The following is a 10,190-nucleotide window of genomic DNA, read 5'->3' as shown; positions in this document are numbered from 1 at the left end:
GTAACAAAGATGAAACTCATAATTGATTTAATCAGCAATTATAAAGTCATCAGGTTTACACATGCTTTTCTAACACATCATGTACATTTTTTTTCTACTAGTATGTCTTTGTTCACAAAAAATTGAAATCAACAGTACTTAGCATTCCATATTAAGAAATATGAACCCTAGCTATTAAAAATCTAAAAGTATATTTGTGCATCAATGCATTATGTTTAACAAAACAATCTCTTTCACTGTGATGAAAATTGTCTTCTTCATATAACATGCAGATGAAGAACTTCTTTGGATGATGTCATTTTCACATGTAGAAAAGAAACTAATTCAACTAAAACTAAAAGACAGTCATTAAAATTTTAAGGACATTAAAGGATGATATCAAGACCGAAGTCCAGGAATTGATAAAATTCTACAATTATCATCCAAAGATGTATATGTTTGGATTTATTTTTTAATTCACAAGCAAATGATATGCTGCCATTTAATCTTTCAAACTTAAAAAAAAAAATTCTATACTTTTGAATTAAAAATTTCAAAATCTAGAGGAGTCTTCCCAATACCTATCTACATGTATTTATGACTGAAGGTATGTAAATCACCAGAGTTGCTGTACTGCACCATTTGAATAAAAGTCATATCCACATTCTTGACTTTTTTCCCTAAACCTTATTTCAAAACATAAATTATTCCAACCAGTCTTTATCTACGCAGTGATAATAAAATTTTTACAGAATTCTAAGGTATTACATAGTAATAGTCTTTAAACATCCTTGAACATAGTGCATATGATTTACATTTCAATTCTTTCCAAAGAATATGCTATGCCACCCAATAGAGCTGATATAAAGTCTATAGGTTATCACAAAATGTTAAAGTTACAACAACTGAATTTTACCCAGGAGAAAAATGATCCAAAAATCTATAGAAAATCTCCGAATCTTTCTTTACTTATGATGTGAATTTTGCAGGTTACAAATTATTGTCAAAGGTAGTTATCTCAATAATCTCATGCTTTGACCCTGACAAAGTGTCCTATAAAACTAAGTGTATTACTCTAACCTGTTCTGTGTAGTAAGCATGAAGTCTAATGGTTGATAGAAATATTCAAGATATTATTACATCACAGATCAGGGGACACTTACATCTTTATGGGGGTCCTATTGAGACCTATTAAATTCAAAATAGGACACACACACACACACATACACAAACAAAATGTATTTACAGTTCCAGGAAAGTAATAATTACACCAAAGCTAGCTTTTAAACATCTGTGTAATTTGTTAGGGGTTGTAGAAATAAGATGAAAAATAAAAGGTTTAAATGTATACTTCTCATACATAACAACTGTCTTCAATATGAATTGGTAAAAATAAAAGTCACATTTAGATACTTTGAAGTCTGGGAATTATTTTTTTTTTTGAAGATCTCATACTATCAGAAAATCACAATATCAATTCTAGGATTTGATTAGACCTCAGTTTGTTATATGACTGCAATTTATCTATTGTTGTGTATGACAGAATATGAAAGATATGAAGGGGAGAGCTTTTGACCTTTTTTTTTTCCTTCATCATAGTTTAAAATATATATTATACAGGTCTTTATCTATGTAGTGAATATAGGATTTTTACAGAAACCCTAGGTATTACATAGTAATAGACATATAAACACCCTTGAACATTGTACATTTAATTAACATTTCATTCCTTTCCTAAGAATTTGCACCTAATTTTTGTAAAGTCTATAAGTTATCACAAAATGTTAAAGTTACTGCATTACAGGACTCAAATCAGTAATCTCAGTAACTAACTTTTACCCAGGAGTAAATGATCCAAAAAAAATCTATAGAAATATCTTATTGATTCTTCATCTGTGTACTTATGATGTGAAGTTTGTAAGTTACAAATTATTGTCAAAGAAGTCATCTCAATAATCTTATGCTTTGACCTTGACAAAGTGTCCTAAACAACAAAGTGTATTCCTACAACCATTCTATATGTAATTAGTATGATGAATATGGTATGATAAAGATATTCAAGATATTATTAAACCACAGATTATGGGACATTAAATCTTGCATCTTTATTGGGGGTCTTATTGAGACCAATTTTAAATTCAAAATTAAACATGATACATACACAAACAAAATATATTTACAATTCCAGGAAAGTTAAATAATAACATTAAATCCAGCATCTGGATATCTGTGTAATTTCTAGGGGGTTGTAAAAATTAGATGAAAAATAAAAGGTTTAAATGTGTAATTCCCATACATAACAACAGTCTTCAATATGAATTGGTAAAAATAAAAGTCACATTCAGATACTTTGAGGTCCGTGAGAATTAGTTTTTAAAGAGCTCATGCTATCAGAAAATCATATTTTCAATACTTGATTTGACTAGATCTCAGTTTGATAAATGATTACACTTTATCCATAGTCAGTGTCTGACAGTGAAAGATACAATCCTGGGTCCTTTCTTTGTCATCCTGTTAACCACAGTCTATGATCGTACTGGTTAAATTCGTTGGAAATCATATTTATCTATGTTCTTCTTAAATCCTCCATCCTCTTAAGTTTGGTTTTCTTGTTTCAGTGTTCCAAGAGAGGATATTCTGTTAGTCTTTGCATAATCTGATAGTCTTTCACCATTCTAAGAGTAGACATAGATCATTTCCATAAGCCCTCACTAGAGAATCCTGAAAAAATAAAAAAAAAATAATGTCTTAGTTGAAAAAAAAAATTGTAATGTAATATAAGCTTGATGGAATTCTAAATATAGACAAAAAGGGTATAAATACAAGTTGTAACATAAGATTTTGACTTTTCATATTAACCATGGGTAACACCTCTAGTAAAGAAAAGAGTAAAGGAATGAGTAAAATTCAGTTTGGAGAGAGAATTCTTTCAGAGAAAGATGTAGACAGAGGTATACCAGTTAAAATAAAAAAAGATGGCACTATTGAGATCATTTCTCAAGAAGAATATAACCAATTATGTCCAGAAAAGGGTGATCCTAATGTTGTCAGAGATTACATAGAAAGACCCTTGATTGCAGAAGAAGCCAATGAAGAATATAACCATTTATTACCAAAAGAGGGTGAGAATTACTTGGATTACCCTGAAAGACCTTTGACTAGAGAAGAAGTCAAGTTTATAGATGATAAGAGAAAACAGTTGTCAGAAAAAAAAGATTGTTAAAGACACATGATTTTTAGCCCACAAAACCATTGGAGATACAAGGATTACAAGATACAAGGATTAATGGAGGAAGTCCAAACTGAACTCTTGGAAGACATTAAGGCTCATTATGAGAGTAACTTTCCAGTGTTTGTTTATTACAAAATTATGTATTCTGATAAAAAAAAAAAAAAAAGTTTTCACTTTCATTTGTTGTGCCTTTGACCATTTAAATTGACCTTATGGTCAAGATTGTGATATATACACTCTGATAATCATCTATGATGTCTCTATGATGTTTACCTCAAAAGATTGAATCAGGGTATTTGTGTTCAAAGAGCTGAAGAAACTATACAGACAGATCTAAGATGTTGGAAGCATACATATTAATGAGGTTAAAGGAGATATAACACTAGATTATTAAAAAGAAAGAACACAAACTCATAGAAATGATATTGAAAGTACCTTTTATGAATAAAGTGTCATGCTCCAAGGTATTATTTTTATAAACAGGAGAAGGTTTACAGCAGTCCCATACACTCAGAAGAAGATCTTGGGTAGTAGAAACACAAGGGAATTTTATTTCCACACAATCAGATCTTACATCAGTTATAAGGTTACAGTTTTTATACATAGTTAAGAGGGTCATTAAGATTTCTTTTCTGGTCATCCTAATGAGCCACATTATAGTATTCTTTCTCTTTGATAGAATGTTAATATTAAATGGAAAATTCAGAATTCATCAGCAATTGAAGTCAAAACTTCCTATCTTTACCAATTATGCTATTAAGGAAGCTGGGGTTAACAAATTAGCCATATTTAACTTATTCTATAAATATGTTATCTTCAGCTGTTAACTATCATTTGGCAAAGAAAAATTTCATACATTTTAGTTTTAAAAATTTGATCATGAATTTTTATGCCTTTTCTTCTTCTTCTAAAGGATATCAATAGAGTTTAAACATGACCATGACCACCAAGCCCTCTTTATTTTAAAAAAATCATATATCATTTACTTATCAATTCAAAAATATAAAAATGCATATGTAAATAAATAAATAAATAAATAAAAATTACAATTGTATCTCATTGAAACTTTACCTTCAAGTTTGTGTGTTTCTATGTTGATTGACTAACTGTGTATTTCCAAAGGAAGACCAGCAGCCAGGCTTCACTTCATAGAGAATTGATTATAGATGGTTAGGAACAAACCATATCTTCCATGTTGATGACTGTAGAAATAAAACCATTTTGTTAATATGACAGAGTACTGCATGAAACAATGCATGTTTAAATACAACATGTACAATGCCAAAAAAGATCATGAAAATATTTGTTTTTAATCTCAAAAAATTGTTTTTAACATTAACTCCAGATGAGAAAAGTTCATCATGTTATCTATAGATAATAAACAAGCACAACTACTGTATTAATATCATAAATAAAATGATTATCAGATTAATTATTTAGACACTAAAAAACTTACTATCTTTATGATATTGATTTCCATTATCAGATGTTTTTTATCCATTTTTTTTTATCCATTTTAAAATATAAACTAAAACAGTTAAATAAATTAAAATGATATCTCATTGAAACTTTACCTTCAAGTTTGTGTGTTTCTAACTAACTGTATTTCCAAAGGAATACAGACAGGCTGAACTTCATAGAGAATGGATTATAGATGGTTAGGAACAAAACATATCTTCCATGTTGAGGACTGTAGAAATAAAACCATTTTGTTAATATGACAGATTACTGCATGAAACAATGCATGTTTAAATACAACATGTACAATGCCAAAAAAGATCATGAAAATATTTGTTTTTAATCTCAAAAAATTGTTTTTAACATTAACTCCAGATGAGAAAAGTTCATCATGTTATCTATAGATAATAAACAAGCACAACTACTGTATTAATATCATAAATAAAATGATTATCAGATTAATTATTTAGACACTAAAAAACTTACTATCTTTATGATATTGATTTCCATTATCAGATGTTTTTTATCCATTTTTTTTTATCCATTTTAAAATATAAACATTTAAATAAAACAGAATTAAATAAATGAAAATGATATCTCATTGAAACTTTACCTTCAAGTTTGATTGTTTCTATGTTGGTTGACTAACTATGTATTTCCAAAGGAATTTGGGCAGACAGGCTGAACTTCATAGAGAATGGATTATAGATGGTTAGGAATAAAACATATCTTCCAGGTTGAGGACTGTAGAAAATATAATCATTTTGTTAATATGACAAGGAACTGCATGAAACATTGCATGTTTAAATACAGTGCCAAAAAGTTCATGAAAATAGTTCATCATGTTATCTTTAGATAACAAAAGAAGCACAGTTACTGTATTAATATCACAAATACAAAATGATTATCAGTGTAATTTTTAGACACTAACAGACTTTCTCTTAACAGCATATTCAATTTTGTTTAATACCTGTCAGTACAGCATACAAAAAGATATTAGCATATACAACATGTAGTCCTACATTTTTTGAAAAGCTCATTACCAAGAAACAAAAGTGAAAATGAAAATATATGTATGCCATATATACCACATATTTAGAATCAAAACAAGGATAAACCTTTTGTAGATTCTTACTTTTTCTTTTATTACATTCCTTATAGATCACAATTTAGTAAGTCTGAATTCCATGGGTAACAGACATAATGAATTATGACATTATATCATAATTTATGCAAAAGGACTTATTAACAATATGAAGTTTCCTTAGTATATTTTAGACAAAATAAGACTGTGCTTATATGAATGTTAGAGATATTAGATCACATAAGAATTACACAGTAATTAAATTAAACCATATAATCATGGTTAAATGCAAAGATGACCTTCATAGGAAATGTAAACAAAACAAAGACAAACTTACCAGAATTATCCAATTATATGCCCAATTAAATAATCCAGTGAAATAACATCTCAGCTGATCCTGAAAAAAAAGCATACAATATTCAGTGATACACAAATTAACCTCATTTTACAAAGGAAGTAAAGCAACAATTGACAGACAAACAGGACAGAAATGTAAAAGATACCATATGTATTTTACCAAAATTTAGTAAACATTTTTTCTGATTTAAATTCAATCACAGAATGACCCATCATAGTAATATTAAATACACTCTGGGTTACATGCAAATTATACCTTACATGAACTGAGAATAAATACCCCATTTACATTCATATAAACTGAATTTTACATAACTAATTACTCTTTTAACTGATGTCACCATTAGTATGTCAGAATATTCAGGGTGTAAAAATCATGTATATTCACTTTTAAAGTACTCAATATATATTTTACATGTTGATGTTTGAAATCACTGACTAAATAAAATACATACATGTATATACATGAAGGTTTAAAAAAAAAAGGGGGGGGCACACATGTTTATAGATTTACAGAGATGCTCAGACTGAGTTTTTCCCACTTTCATTGGGCCACTGTTGCACCAGAATGTAAAAATATGAGTGACAAATAAGGCAAAAGATTCTGTATATTTCATTAAAAAAGATTTGAGACAAAAGATTCATTGGCATAATATGATCTGATTGATTATCTCCATATCCTTCTTTTGGTCACTGTGATTAAAGATTCATAGAAATATTAGAAATAACAACTGAGAATATCACTTTAGTTGTTTTAAAAGCATGTATCAGTATTTTATAAGATATGCTAGGAGTCTCCTCATAAGAATATTTAGAATACTGATCCAATAAAAGGAATGTGAGACAATATGATCATAACTCATGCAAAAAAGATTTATCAACATTTTGAGGATCTTTTAGTGTCCTAGTGTATTTCAGGGTAAACAATGGCAGTGTTTATATGAATGTTCTAAACATAAGGTATATAACACAGTAATAATGAATAAATACAAAGATGACCTTCATAGAAAATGTATAAAGAAAAGTTTGTTAAAACTTACCATGTAACCAGGTAACTCAGTAGAGTAATATTCATTAAATAATCCAGTGAAATAACATCTAGGCTGATCCAGGATTCAGCTGTTCAGAACTTTCTTGGAAGAAAAACGGTAGAAAATCAGTTTTGGTACTGAAATCCATAGGACCATACTGTTATTACATGAAGTCTCAAGCGCTGTGAAAGTCTGTGTTATTGTGTCAAAATAAGCAGCCATCGCGGCTTGTGAAGGACTAACATGACGTCGCTGCCAAGTTTATGACGTCACAATGCATAGGTAAGCTCGCTGACTAGATAGTTTACAGAAAGATAAGTCCAACCTATTTTTGCAAGATGATGCAACAGGTAATAAAGATTTTGCAACAGGTATAAAAAGATGATGCAACAAGTATAAAAAGATGATGCAACAGGTATAAAAAGATGATGCAAAATCGTAAAAAGATGATGCAACAGGTATAGATGATGCATAATGTAAACATGATGCAACAGTATAACACACCCCCAATAGATTAAAAAGATGGGGATGATGCATATGTACTGAATTGACCCGGCTATCCCCCACAGGGGCTGCACTCCCTTGACCCACCTATCCCCTCCAGGGGCTGCACTCCGTTGACCCACCTATCCCCCCAGGGGCTGCACTCCCTTGACCCACCTATCCCCCACAGCCCCAAAAGTGCACGAACAGAAAGTGGTAGGGCTTTCATACTTCACAAATGTAATTCTTGTGAAAAGACGGTTCATTTTATACCAAGGACTTGGACCCTTTGACCTTGACCTTGGAGTTTGACCTACTTTAAAAATACAACTTTGACTATAATTTTTGAGGGGTTAGTACTAGACTTTTATACTTCACATATTTTATTCTTGTAGAAAGACCTCTTATTCGATACCAAAAACCTTGACATTTTGACTTTGACCTTGGATTTAGACCCACTTTTACACAAAAATTGCATATTTTTACTTTTGGCCCTAAGTTTTAATTGGTAGATACTATGAATTTCATTCTTCAATTATAACTTCTTTTTGGCACACCTTTCATTAAAACCAAGATTTTGACCTTGACCTTTGAGATTTCCGGACTTATGAGAAAACGTCAACCTTGGAAATAACTTTCGAAGAGGAAGGGTTAGGGTTTTCAACCTTCACATATGTAATTCTTGTTACAAGATCTTTTAATCAGTACCAATAACCTTAACCTTCTGACCTTGATCTTGGAGTTTAACATACATAAAAATCTTTTTTAACCTTATAACTTTTGAATGGTTGGGGCTAGGTCTTCCATCCTTCGAATATGTTTTCTTTGTTGAGAGACCTTTCATTGGATACCAATAAACTTGACCTCATTACCTTGATCTTGAAGATTTTTGTACTTATGAAAAAACTTAAGCCTGCTTTCATGTCTTGCAATTGTATTTCCAGGTAGAAGGCATTATCTCAGAAAATTTTAATCTTCAGTATGTTGCCATACGGGGGCATCAGTATTTCATAATCACATTTTTTTTTTGCACTTTAATGTTAGATATTTGCATATGTATACATTTTATGTTATATGATATTAATTATAAGTTCACATCAAGTTTAACGTTTGAAAAATCTCTTCACCTCTAAAAAATGCAAAGTTTCGATGATAAAAGTATTAGACCATTACAGAATCTTTATTACATATTGCCATTTTGTACCTCTTATTATCCCACCCGGAACGAAGTTTTGGGGGTGTATAGTTTTTGTCGTGTCCGTCCGTTCGTCTAGCTGTTTGTTTGTTTGTCCGCAAAACTTAAACCTTGTCCTTAACTTTTGATTTAATGGAGCTATGACTTTCATATTTCACGTGTGTACTCTTTGTGACAATAAATTTCTTTGTGTACCACCAAATCTATCTTTTTGACCTTGACCTTCGAGTTAAACACATTTTAACAAAAAAATTCTAATTTTTTACTTTGATCATATCTTTTAAAACAGTAGATACCAGGACATATGTATACTTCAAAAATCCATTTTCTGTTGAAAGACCTTTCATTGGATACCAATAACCTTGACCCTTTGGCCTTGGAGATTTCTGTTCTTGTAAAATAACTTTTACCTTGGCTAAAACTTTTGAAAAGTAAGTGCTAGGGTTTTCATACTGGACATATGTAATCCTTGTGACAAGCCCTTTCATTGGATATCAAGTCGTTTGACCCTTTGACATTGGAGTTCGACCTACTTTTTACAAACTTTAACCTTGGCCATAACTTTTAAACGGTAAGGACCAACGCATTTATACTTCCCAAATGTAATCTTTGAGATATGGCCTTGTGCAGAAACCAATAACTATGACCTTTTGACCTTGACCTTGGGGTTTGTCTTACCTTTAAAAACGTACCCTCCGGCTTTTAAGTGTGTGGGTTGGTGGGGTGGAGGTGGGGTATGATTAAGGCACGTTATACCTAGTAGGACCCAAAGAAAAACACCAGCTCCAATTATAGGAACCTCTTTGTAGTGACATTATTAAAACAATGCTATGCTTTTGATAACTAATTAACAAGAGGCTCTGTGAGCAATGAGTTCGTTAAATGATACCCCCGTATCCCATAAAAATATAGTGGCAAAGTCAATGCTTTGCTATGAGAAACCCAAAATATGTGTAGGATCACAAAATTAAACAAGATGTTTTTGTGAGCGCAAATTTAATATATTTGTACCAAAAGAACGGTATTCTCGCTAAAAATACAATTGTAAAATATTAAAGTTGGCCAAGACTAAAGTTTTTCACAAGTAAGGAATACTTCAAGGTCAAGGTCATTGATATCCAATGAAAGGTCTTGCCACAAAAATACATATGAAAATTATGAAAGCCTTAGACCTTACCTTTTAGATGTTATGGCGAAGGTTAAAGATGTTAAAAAGTAGGTCAAACTCCAACGTCAAAGGTCTTGCTTTCAAATGAAATGTCCTGTCACAAGGATTAAATATGTAAAGTATGAAAGCACTTGGCCTAACCCTTCAAAAGTGATGGTTAAGGTTTACTTTTTAAAAGTATGTCAAACTGCAAGGTAAAAGGG

The 10,190-nt window shown here is 30.7% G+C and overlaps 1 long non-coding RNA gene across 3 annotated transcripts; it reads right to left on the bottom strand.

The window, feature by feature from the left end:
- Positions 1 to 508: 508 nt before the first annotated feature.
- On the bottom strand, positions 509 to 7,449 carry LOC134238470 (uncharacterized). Of its 3 annotated transcripts, XR_009986021.1 has the most exons (5): positions 7,151 to 7,449; positions 6,091 to 6,150; positions 5,283 to 5,413; positions 4,283 to 4,413; positions 509 to 2,700 (listed from the first exon to the last, which is right to left on the bottom strand). It is a non-coding gene; the product is annotated as an uncharacterized LOC134238470 (long non-coding RNA). The 3 variants fall into 3 exon arrangements; XR_009986022.1 differs by lacking the exons at positions 6,091 to 6,150; positions 7,151 to 7,449 and adding an exon at positions 5,640 to 5,697; XR_009986023.1 differs by lacking the exons at positions 5,283 to 5,413; positions 6,091 to 6,150; positions 7,151 to 7,449 and adding an exon at positions 5,640 to 5,664.
- Positions 7,450 to 10,190: the final 2,741 nt, after the last annotated feature.

This window comes from Saccostrea cucullata, unplaced genomic scaffold, assembly GCF_032062105.1.
Source record: "Saccostrea cucullata isolate Sc308-1 unplaced genomic scaffold, CSIRO_AGI_Scuc_v1 ctg279, whole genome shotgun sequence".
Lineage (NCBI taxonomy): Eukaryota > Metazoa > Mollusca > Bivalvia > Ostreida > Ostreidae > Saccostrea > Saccostrea cuccullata.
The sequence above is the reverse complement of the archived record's forward strand: the minus strand, read 5'-3'. Positions and strand labels throughout refer to the sequence as shown.